Source organism: Aptenodytes forsteri, unplaced genomic scaffold (assembly GCF_000699145.1).
Source record: "Aptenodytes forsteri isolate BGI_AS27 unplaced genomic scaffold, ASM69914v1 Scaffold96, whole genome shotgun sequence".
Lineage (NCBI taxonomy): Eukaryota > Metazoa > Chordata > Aves > Sphenisciformes > Spheniscidae > Aptenodytes > Aptenodytes forsteri.
Window position 1 is genome coordinate 1890902 of NW_008795029.1, and position 11530 is coordinate 1902431.

Genomic DNA, 11530 nt, shown 5'->3' on the forward strand with positions numbered 1-11530 from the left:
CAAAGCAAAGAGACTGGGAGAGGGGGTGGAATTTATCACACCCCACACTTGTTCACTTAATTAATGAATAAAAATGAAGTTTAATAAAAAGGCAGTTCCTAATTCTAAAATGTTAGCAGAAAGTGCCTAGAAGCAGTTTGTTTTAAATCAGCAGGCACAAATACTTCTTCCTTTTTGTTAAATTAACTGGTTTTCCATGCAAAACATGTTGAAACATTTCTTTTCTTGCATGTTCTGTACGTTTATTACTACATAGAGTGCCTTCAAAATGTACACTTCAACTGATTACCATGTTTTGTCATGATTTCTGCACTGAGGCTGCTTTTAGACATAGTTCATAATTTTCTGTTGCTTGATCAAATTCTTTGTTCTCACGTATGTTAAAGCATTTAAGTGTGTGGAGATAGGGTAATCTCCCACTTTTTCTTCCTAAAGATTGATACCAAATGTTTAGAAAAGTGCTTCAACTACAAATATGGAACAGGATGTTAATATATACTACTCTAATCATTATTCAAATAGGCCATTTAAATCCATCCACCCCACAGGCTTATGAGCAGCGTAAAGTAAATTACAAGAAAATGCATTTTCACACCCTTTGCCTTAAGCTAGTTCTTCACCCTGGTGTCATGAACATTTTGCAAAAGATAACTTTCATGTATAAATTCAGCTAAAGTATTTTCTGTACTTGGCAGTTAAACTGAAAGAGCAATTCTTCATTGTTAAGATACAAAGTTGTTGTAATTAGCTCACTTTGATATTGCAAACTGCTGATAGTTAAATTGACCGCATCTAGGTATTATTTATGGCCTAAGTTAATTAGTTGGCTTGGAGGGCCCTGCAGTTTCAAAGATGCCTGTCAGCTTGTTGATTTTTTTTCCTGCCTGTACTTGCTTATTAAGATGGCTTATCTCTTAATTTTTTGTTAATATTGCTTGCTAGAAGTATCTAATTTTCAAATGTCAGTATATCATTCAGAATTAAGTGAATGATTGTAATTTTATTTATAGCTGTTGTCAGCAAGTGCAGAAGAAAATGTAGATGTGCCTTTAGAGCAGTCCAAAAATCTCAGATCTCAGGGAAGTACTCTTTGAGATAGAAACGAGAGAATATTGTAACTTAAAATGCTGCAGTTTGTTTTTCCTAGTTGACACGCTCAAGAGCGTGTAATTTGGGATTGTTTTGCACAGTTGTAAATAAATCAGTTTTTCTATTAGTTTAGCAGATAAGTGGGGTACTTATCTTTGTCTACATTGTAGAAGCATTTCAGGACCAGAACAACCATAGGCTAACTTTTGCGCACCACGCTTTCCTCAAATCCATTTTTGTTGAGGATGCTACTAAGGCTTTGACCAAAGAAAAATTGTTATGCTGAAACAAAAAAGCTTTATTGGGCCCCCTCTGTATGTGTATTGTGCTAATAGGTAATTGTTTGGTTTTCTGTAGGAACCTTGCCTGTTTTCAGCTGGAAGGCTGTTCAGCGCTCTTCCTTTGTTCCTTGGATGGTCTCAGACTTTTCTTGGATATGATTTAAGTCTTAGTCTGGAGGCAGAATTAGTACCTTCTGCATGGACGTTCTGTGGCGCTTTCCACAATAGTGTCAGATATTTACAAACTTTTTTTGGTTTGGTTTTAAGACTTTATAAAGGAGTGGTATTATCCCTATTTCACAGTGCTTGAGCTGCAGGCAAAAGTGTCTGTAGTTTGACACAGCTCCCGTGGACTTCAGTTGCAGCTGTGAGTGCTAAAGATGCCGCAGAGCGGACTGAAGCCAGGCCGTGGTCCTAGGGTAGCTTAAACCTATTGCGGCAGTGCAGCAGCAGCGACTCATGCTATTGCTTGCATATTCCTTGCCCTTCCCTCTTCTAGCACAGGTGCTTGGCAGACTCTGAGGTGAGGTGGTACAGGGAGATGGGCTGGTAGAAGTAACCCTATTAACCTGCTCTCTTTCCCACTGAATTGGCTCACTGGGGGGGTCAGGAGGGAGCTGGGGCTGGCGCAAAGTCGCAGTGTTGCCTCAAATTCATTTAAACTTGTTTAACCCAAAGCCTTGGTTTCTGAGCAGCTGAGGAGACAAGCAATAGATCGACTCAAATGATATGAGATGACTTTTTTTATAGTGATGTAGCAATATTGTGGTAGATAGAGGAATTAATTTCTCTGCTGTAACTGTCAGCTGGTTTCACTGTGAGGCACGCAGTTTGCTGGCTTCTTACCGTGCCTTCTGATTTCTGCAGTAAATGACATGGGCATCTAAAGGAGTAGGTTTTGTGAGCTTCTGGCTGAGTGGCAGTACTAGTTTAGCACTGCCCACCGCTGCACCAGCCTCTTTGTTTTGCAAACTCAATTCATTTTGGAGCTAAATTGCAAACCGGGACCCATTTTCTGAAGTTGCTTTTAATCCAGGTAAGTGAAGTGATTTGCCTGACTAATGTATAGAATGTGGTGGGTAGGAGGACATCCTGTATGGGAGAGATTTGGGGCTTGGGAAAATGCCCTTATGGGCAAATCCTTTTTTAAGGCTTCCTGATTGATCCTTTCACCAGCCTTGCCCTACGTACTGAATGGGGACAGATCTTGAGGGAAATGGTAATAATTGATTATTGTACAGTGAATATGCAGATCATCTTTAAGTGATTCTAGATTTAAAAAAAGGAGCGGGGGGTGGTGGTGGGAAGCTCCTTGTGGCAGCATGCTGACATGTGGGAGCGGAACTGCTGTCTCTCCTGCTCAGCCTCTGCACCTGAACTGTCAGTGTATCTGCTAGTGGTGGTAAGCTCATATTTCTTCTTTGTGCCAAGCTGGGAAGAGATGTGCACGTTTTCAACTGCTGCATTTTCTAAGTATTTGTTGATAGCAGAGGGATGACATGACTTGGCTTCTACACCAAGCTCTTGACAACTGTTTCTGTTTGTTCTCTCTCATTCTCCCTTTCTTGTTGGCTTTGTTTTCCCACTTGGGTTTTGAGTCCTGATCTGCCTTTCTGCACGTTCTCACAAGTGATTTGCCTCTCTGTTTCTTCTCTCCTGTCATTCCTAGCCTAGCATCAGCTGTCTAGCCCTGATTTCTGAGGTCTCTGAGACAAGTAAGTCAGTGCCACCTCTGCTCAAAGAGAAAGCTGTTTTTCTGTCTGTTCCTGCTACTTACTGTAGACCAGCCCTGGTGCTGGTCAGGCCTCTGAAGCAGCAGAGAACTACCCCAGCAAAAACATGGATTGCCTTAGTCTTTGGCCTTTAGCCAATTCAATTTGTTACAGTGGAGGGGGTGGTGGGCTCAAAAACTGGTGGGAAAGGGAGGGTGCAACTTTGTAGCTGAGAGCATGGTTAAGGAGGTGAGGGATTTCCAAAGGCTGCAGTTCTCTGAAACACTATCCTTCCCTTCCCTTCAGCTGTCTCCTGGACCGCAGCTAAAGTTAGTTATGGAGGCTTCCTTTTATAGTCAACAACAGAAGCCTCTCCAGAGGATGACCTATGGGATGCATGTCCCTCTGGGGATACAAAAGGAGACAGCATGGACCCAGACATGAAAAACAGTTTCCTAAAATTAGGTGAAACTTAGCCTTGCGATGTCATTCTTCCACCCCCAGCTCCGCAGTTCTGGATCTAGCTTTTGTTTCATGGCATTTGAATTGGGCAGTTGCTTTCTCTTGGAGGCTCCCTCTTTTGGCATTAGCGTCCTAACTGTGGTGAGACCTCCAGGAAGTGTTCTGCTCCGTGCTTTGCAAGTGGACTCCTTTGTGAATCTGTGACATGCGCTGTCTGTCCTGAGCATGTGTATAGACTAGTTTAAAGAAGAAATGAACAAAACAAAGCCAAAGGGTCTCAAGCTGGTCAAAATTGGGTGGATTTTTTTTTCTAAGGGACAATTTCTGGTACATTTTTGAAAGAAATTTTGATAGGGTAGAGAGCCTTTAGAAATTCTGCTCCAAAGCAAAGGGAGCTAATTGTTTGAAGGTTTGGATTTCCTAAAATTCAGTTCTTGCAAACATTGTTTTCTTGGTGTCATTTCTGGTAATGACAGGATAGGGAAGTTCTGTACAAAATACCGATAATGATAAAGTGAAGCGTGAGGCACATGCACTACATGAAAAATACTAGTCCAAATGTTTGAAGTTTAGGAAAGCTTAAGAGAATATAAAAGATCTGATAATGGAAAGTGTTAGCGTTGACAGGGCTACCTGGTCCTGCAGACTGCTGATCTGCAGTAAAGCCTGTCAGACATCTACTAGTGTCTCTTGAAGAGACTTGAATTGGTGGGGTAATGTTGCACTGCAATGCTTGGCCCTTCAAATAGGGTCTTGGTGGTTTTGCTTCACAACTGAAATTCCTGAAGCTGGATCGAATTCCACCTAATTGCTGCCTGTAATTGCTCTGAAGTTTGAATCTGTTCTTGGTAGGAGTTAAGGCAGGTCTCATCAAGAAGTGTCCTCACTGCCTACTGAATACTAATAGTTTCACTAGATAAACTACCCAAGTGAAATAATTATATTTTCACAACAGTGTCTACCCTCAGGTAACTGTGGCGATGCTCGAAGTGAGGTACATTGAGGTTTGTTTGAAATAATCCTGATTTTAATAGTAAGACAGCTTTTTCATCTTTGTACGTTTCTTTTGTTTCTGTAGAATATGGTGGCTTTGTAGTCCTAAAGAGGAAGCCTCAGGTGTCCTTCCTGTGAGTTAATGAAGGACATGAAATTCCCCTCACAACATGAAACGCTCTCCTCCTTTTCTTTTCCTGCCTTTTTAAAACAGTCTCTCCAAGGGAATTTATGCAAGCAGATGCAGCCTGCCTTTTGAGGCGGTGAGCTGTGGCTTGTTTGACAGTCAGAGAACTTCTTGCTCGAGCAGCTTGCAGAGAGCACAGCTGCTCACCTTGGCTTGAAAGAGATTTGGAGAGAATACCTTTGGCCTATAGCTGGGGTGGCAGGCTGGCACTGTGAAGGAGACAATCTTGTGTTGGAAGCCACAACAGCTTTACATAGGACTGTGTAGGTTAAATTGTTCGGAAAGTACTAGAATCATGGAGTTTAGGGTGGTGAGTTGCCATGAAGCAGAACTTGCATTGCTTTGGTACGATCCAGAGGTTACATCATGGCTTTATTTGAAGCATGTTGTAGTAACTCCATTTTAAAAGATGGTGTGAAGTTAGAGATTATGGCGTGAATGTCTTGTCTGGAAGGAACTGCTTTTATAGCTGGTAAAAGCTATTGTGGAAGCTACTGCTGCATGCTTTAAGAACAATCTTCATAACTGAATTTATTGTCTGGGTACCCTAAAACTAATTATGTTGCAGAACACTAAATATGAGGAGTATGTACTGTACATGTCTTGCTTTATCAGGTGTGTGGTATTGGGCAACATGCCAATGTTTGTACAAAATAAGGTGGGCTATTCTAGAAACCTTGCAAAGGCTTGTGTAAAACAAATCTGGCTTGCCAGACTGATTGTACAAAATAAGTGTTTTCAGTCTGTTCTTAAATGAGAAGTGCTTTTTAGTAGTTGTTTTATGGGTCAGATTTGTCTAAAAACTGTATGTTTGCTTTCAGAGCTACTGCTGTTACTTCTCAGTGGTTAAAAAGTGTATTCACTTGGAATTGTTTGCTAGGAGCTGTGATCTGTTGGAAAGCTCCAATATTGTCCTAACTTGCTGTTTGTTAGCTTTACATTATGTTTCTTACAATGTATCTGAAAGGGTTTCTCACCTATAGAACTTGATTTTTTTTTTTTTTTTTTTTTTTTTTTGGAACACAAGTCGCCTTCTTGATGTTGTTTTCCATAAAGATAACATGCTTGCAGCACCAGCTTTTTGAGAGGACGTTGCTGGAGAATTTTAACCATCTGCTTTGTTGTAACCACATCTTTGTTTCCTAAATGCTTCTGGAGCATCCTATTGGAAAGATTTGCTTAACTTTTCAACTTGCTTCTAGAACGACACATTTTACTCCATTATATTTTCTTAATTTAATTTCATTTCTTCCTGCTTGCAGCATCTGGTATCACTTGTTTTTCATATGAGAGGAAACAGCAGGACTCCCCATCTGCTTTGTTGGAACCACATCTTTGTTTCCTAAATGCTTCTGGAGCATCCTATTGGAAAGATTTGCTTAACTTTTCAACTTGCTTCTAGAACGACACATTTTACTCCATTATATTTTCTTAATTTAATTTCATTTCTTCCTGCTTGCAGCATCTGGTATCACTTGTTTTTCATATGAGAGGAAACAGCAGGACTCTGGAAAGCAGTCAGAGTTTGCAAACATTTGTTGATTGGGAAAGAGGAGGATAGACCTTCCAGGAGAGATTTGAATTAGCCAGAGATGCAAAAGATGCAGTACAGAAAATGAGTGTTACCATCACTGTTCCAGATACAGGGAACAAACCTGGTGTTGCACATGGAAGCTCTTGTGCTTCTTAACAGGTATTGATAGCTTTTGAGCTACTGCACTTGCTAAGAACAAAGTCTTGCTGTAATTGCTTTCTGTGTCACGTTGCTCTGCATTGTTGCAGTCCTAGTCTAGGTTAAAAACTGAGGCAGTTGACCCCTGCTCCAAGAGCAACCCCACAGTGCACAAACAGCTCTCAGTGACAGCTTGGTGGCTTCAGAGCACTTTCACTGTTTCCCATTCTCAGGCAAGGGAGAAGCCTTTGCTTTTATTTGATCAGTTTAAACCTATCTGCACTAGGTTTTTAAATGCATGATAGAGCGCAGTACCTGCTAACCTCTTATCTTTATGTCATAGGCTGTATTTTTGGCTGTGGTTAGACACACTTTTGCCTCTTTTGCAGCTATGTTAAGGTATAAGTAGCCATTGTGTGCCTTTGCTTTAAGAAGCAAGCGAAATGTGAGGGCATCACCTCGGGCATTGCTTGATGTGATGCCTGCTTTTGCCATGTGCAGAGCACCTTAGTGTTTTTTGTGTGTATTGAACTCCTCTGAGGCTGGATCTTTATGATCACTGCCGTAGTTACTGCTTTTAATGCACAACCTCTTATTTTTCTATTTCTTTTATTCAGTTGGGAACTTTACGCTGCATTGGCATTTTCTATATTAATATAGCAGTTTATTTTGCAGACTTCATCTCTTGTAGAAGTTATGTTTCCAGTGCAGTATGACTCTGGTAATAACAGAATATCTACTCTGATCTCAGAGCTAAAAGGTTGAGGTCTTAAGGCTGGTGTCAGTCACATCAGTGACCTCAGCAGGAGTTTCACATGGGTTTTTTGGAGGGTGTTGTAATGGAGATCACAATCTGAAAAGGGTTTATATGCGCTCTGACTTTGGCTTGTTCTGAGACATGCGCTAAATGCCAGAGTGTTATAGCCATTTATGCCTTTACAGTGATGTCTATGATGAATTGTGTTTCTGAGGATGCTGTAGCTCCATGTGATTCGGTTGCTATGCTTTCTTCTTAAAGTGTTATGTAAATGACAGTTTCAGTTTTAAGTGCTTCCCTGTGGGGGTTTCAGTTACACTTGAAGTCTCATCCTTAACTCAACATACTTAACTTTGTTGCACATCTGCTGCTGTAGCTGTGGGCTGCCCTTGTGAAGGGAAATCCCGATAGTCCACAGTCTTAGACACAGTCCAGCCACTTCCCCGGTGTCAGATCTGTGCGGTTGCAGAGTGAGTTGTGTCAGTGAGCTGGTCTTATGGAAAACTAAGGCTGAATAGCTTTCTGTAGCTGAACTGACTCACCCCCTTGATGACCCTGTGGCCAGTCCCACACTGGGGAGGTGTGTGGGGTACATCTGTGGGAGGCACTGAGTCAGCATTGCTCCTTTGGGTAACAGGGTGCAGTTGCACTGACCGAGGTAAAATGTTTTCTCAAATTTCTGGCAGGTAAATTTCTGTCATGATAATATTTCTGCATCTTCCAATATGACTATTCAATTGCTTAACTGAGTTTTTAAGTCCTGTATTAGCTGTAAACCACAGTCTGACACATGGTTTTGAGAATTTGGGGAATAAAGGCTAATTATTGTTGCTCAAGCAGTGTTTTACCGAGGGGTTTTCTGTAGTGACTAAGTTAGCATAACAAACTTTTTTTGCCTAACTTGGCTTTGGAGATTAAAAATGTAGGAATAGTTTTACTGTCTTTAATGACCTAAGGATGACTATGCAAGTTCAGATCAAAGGTCTGTTTACTTTGTTGTCCTGTGAGATAAGGGACTGTAGTAGATGTCTGGGAGAAAAGGTGTAAAAACCAGTGAAAATACAGCGTGACACCTTCTGTTAAATCTTCCCAGCTTCTGAGAGTCCATAGCTGAGGAGCTTCTTGAGGAGTCAGGGATGGTATCTGTATCACTGTGTATTTAACAGCTCAATGGACCTCCTTCTATGCCTTTTTTTTTTTTTAACATAGCTTTCCAAAGCTGTTTTGAGCTTTTTTTACCTTCACAGCATCCTATGGCAATAAGTTCCAGGCTTAAATTATGCATTTTATAAAAACTTCCTTTTGTTTGTTCAGCTGCTGCAGCTGGTGGCAGTGGGTGACTTTGTTCTTATGTTATGGATCTTCTCCATGGTATACGTGACTTCATACGGCACTAGTATACTTTGCTACATCCCATATTCTCTTTCCAAGATGAACACTTAGTTTATTTACTCTTTCCTTGTATGCAAACTGTTGCATTAATTTAGTTGGTTTAAACAGCATACATCTCTGTACCCTTTCTTGTTTTATAGTATTGTGGTGGACCAGAGCTGTGTTTAAGTTACAGAGATACTATGGAAAAAATAAAAGCCATCTGTTTGTTGCCGCTGCCTTTTCTAATTTTCGAATATTGTTTTTCTTGGACTTCATGACTTGGCTGATCCTTAATCTGAAGTTGTTAGCTGACTGTCGTCTTTTACTTGTCAGTGGGAATAGCTAATTTAGAAGTCATTTTTATGCAAGTATAATGACAAGGCTTGGGGTTTTTATTATTTTGACTGAGGGTAGTTTTTGCATTTGTTAGCACTGGATTTCACCTGCTGCTTTAACATTTGGTCATCCACAAGATCATATGGTAGCTGTTTGCTATGAGTTCAAGTTTTGACTACCTTGAATAATTTTGTATCCTCAACAAAGTTCACTCTTCATGCCTTTTGTGAAATCGTGTGTACGTTGTGTTGAGTAGTGTGGGTCCTAAGTCAGATCCCTGTGGGACACTTGTGATACTCCCTTCATAGTGAAAATCAATAGTTTGTGTACAGCTGTTTCTTGTTTCTTAATTCTTGAGTGCTTCTGAATCTTCAAGAGGAGTCTCCTAGCTCATACTACCTTTGTTTAAAACAAAAACAACCCTTGATGAGGTGTCTTTACAAAGGATATTCAGATACGGTGTGTTAACTGGATTACCCTATGTTTATGGCTAATTGCTTCAAGGAGCATAGATGCATTTTGGAAAGATTACTTCCTTCTACCAAAGCAATGTTAATTCTTTTCTATTTCCATATTTATGCAAACCCCATCAATTCTGTTCTTTATTATAGCTGTTATCAATTTACCAGACTTGGGCATTTGCTTTACTGGTCTGTAGTTCTCTGGATCTCTTCCCTTCTTTCCTTCCTTGATCTTTAAAGGCTTGGTTTGTGTTTGCTGCCTTCCATTCCTCTGCTACTGAGGCTGTGCCAAGTACTATGTTGCATGCTATAGTTAAAATTTAAATTTAGTATCTGAGTTCTTTGAACTGACAGGTATCATGTAGTCCTGGCAAATCACAAAGATATTGTGCTTGGTCACTCTCTCTGACAATTCTGCAAGTTGTAGCATCGAGATGAATTATATTTATAGCAATGCCCAGGAGAAATGTTGTATTTAAAGGAAATGGAATAGTCTGCCACTTCAAGACTTAATAGAAGTTGTTACAAGAAAAGGAAGGAATGGAGTCCATGTGAGTTGCAGATAAATGTATTGACTCTTCTGTCGACAGAAGAGGTGAGTATCTGAGGTCGATAGGATCTCAATAACGAGCGGCATGGAAAAGGTGGGAAGGTTGTTTTCTGTTTCTCCTTGCACAGGAGCTAAGGGCTACTCAGAAAAAGCAAGCAATTGGCAAGGTCATAACAAATGAAAGTGATTTGTCACACTGTAACTGAGCTGTACAAATAATTTCTGTGGGTTTTTGTGGAAGTTGAGATTAGATGGATTACAAAAGTGACTAGAGAAGTCTAAAAAATCCATTTAAGGCTTTTAAATGCAAATAGTCCCTGAGACACAAACTGTTGGAAGAACGTCTTGGTTAAGTATTACTATGTAATGTTTGCCTTTCTGTATTCTTCCTTATTGGTAACTCTTAGATACAGGTTTTGGGGCTGGATAGGCTGTCATCGATTTTTCTGTCATGGTTTAACCCCAGCTGGCAACTAAGCACCACACAGCTGTTCACTCACTCTCCCCCTACCCCCCTGCTGGGATGGGGAAGAGAATCAGAAAAGCAAAAGTAAGAAAACTCATGGGTTGAGGTAAGAACAGTTTAATACTTGAAATAAAATAATAATAACAATAATAAATTGTAATGGAAAGTAAAACAACAAGAGAGAGAGATGGTGAAAAACAAGTGATGCAGCCACTCACCACCCACTGACCTACGCCCAGCCAGTCCCCGAGCAGCGATTGCTGCCCCCCTGGCCAACTTTCCCCAGCTTATATACTGAGCGTGACGTCATATGGTATGGAATATCCCTTTGGCCAATTTGGATCAGCTGTCCTGGCTATACTCCCTCCCAGCTTCTTGTGTATCTCCTTGCTGGCAGAGTATGGGAAGCTGGAAAGTCCTTGACTTAGTGTAAGCACTACTTAGCAACAAATAAAACACCAGGGTGTTATCACATTATTCTCATGCTAAATCCAAAACATGGTACTATACCAGCTACTAGGAAGGAAATTAACTCTATCCCTGCCGAAACCAGGAAATTTTCTTAAGTGCTTGTGCTGATTCCACAGATGGCATCCCTAGATGCTGCTTGGAGTGTATGGCCCTCTGCTAGAAATTCTTGTTGTCAAGAGGAGCAGCTTTAACTCCTGGGTTCTGCTGCATGAGCAGCAGTTACATTAGCAAAAGAGCTCACACTGAAACAATCTTTGCCAGTCACTGAACTGTTATAACTCATAAAAGCACGTGGTAGCATACTTGAGTCTTCATCAGAAGGTCCCAAGCTCTGGTGCCTGTGGACAGACACATTCCTGACCTTACAGGGCATCACCTACCGCAGGTATGGACTCCTTGGCATTGGCTGGCTGCAGGGAGGAGATAGGAATAGGATAGCTCTGTATGGGTTCCATTGATCAGATGGTGGCCGAAGCTTGCTCTGTTCAGCGTCATTTATCAGCAGTCCTGGTTAACGGGAGAGGTCCCGGACGACTGGAGGCTTGCCAATGTGACGCCCATCTACAAGAAGGGCCGGAAGGAGGATCCGGGGAACTACAGGCCTGTCAGCCTGACCTCGGTGCCGGGGAAGATTATGGAGCGGTTCATCTTGAGGGCGCTCACAAGGCATGAGCGGGACAACCAGGGGATCCGGCCTAGCCAGCACGGGTTCATGAGAG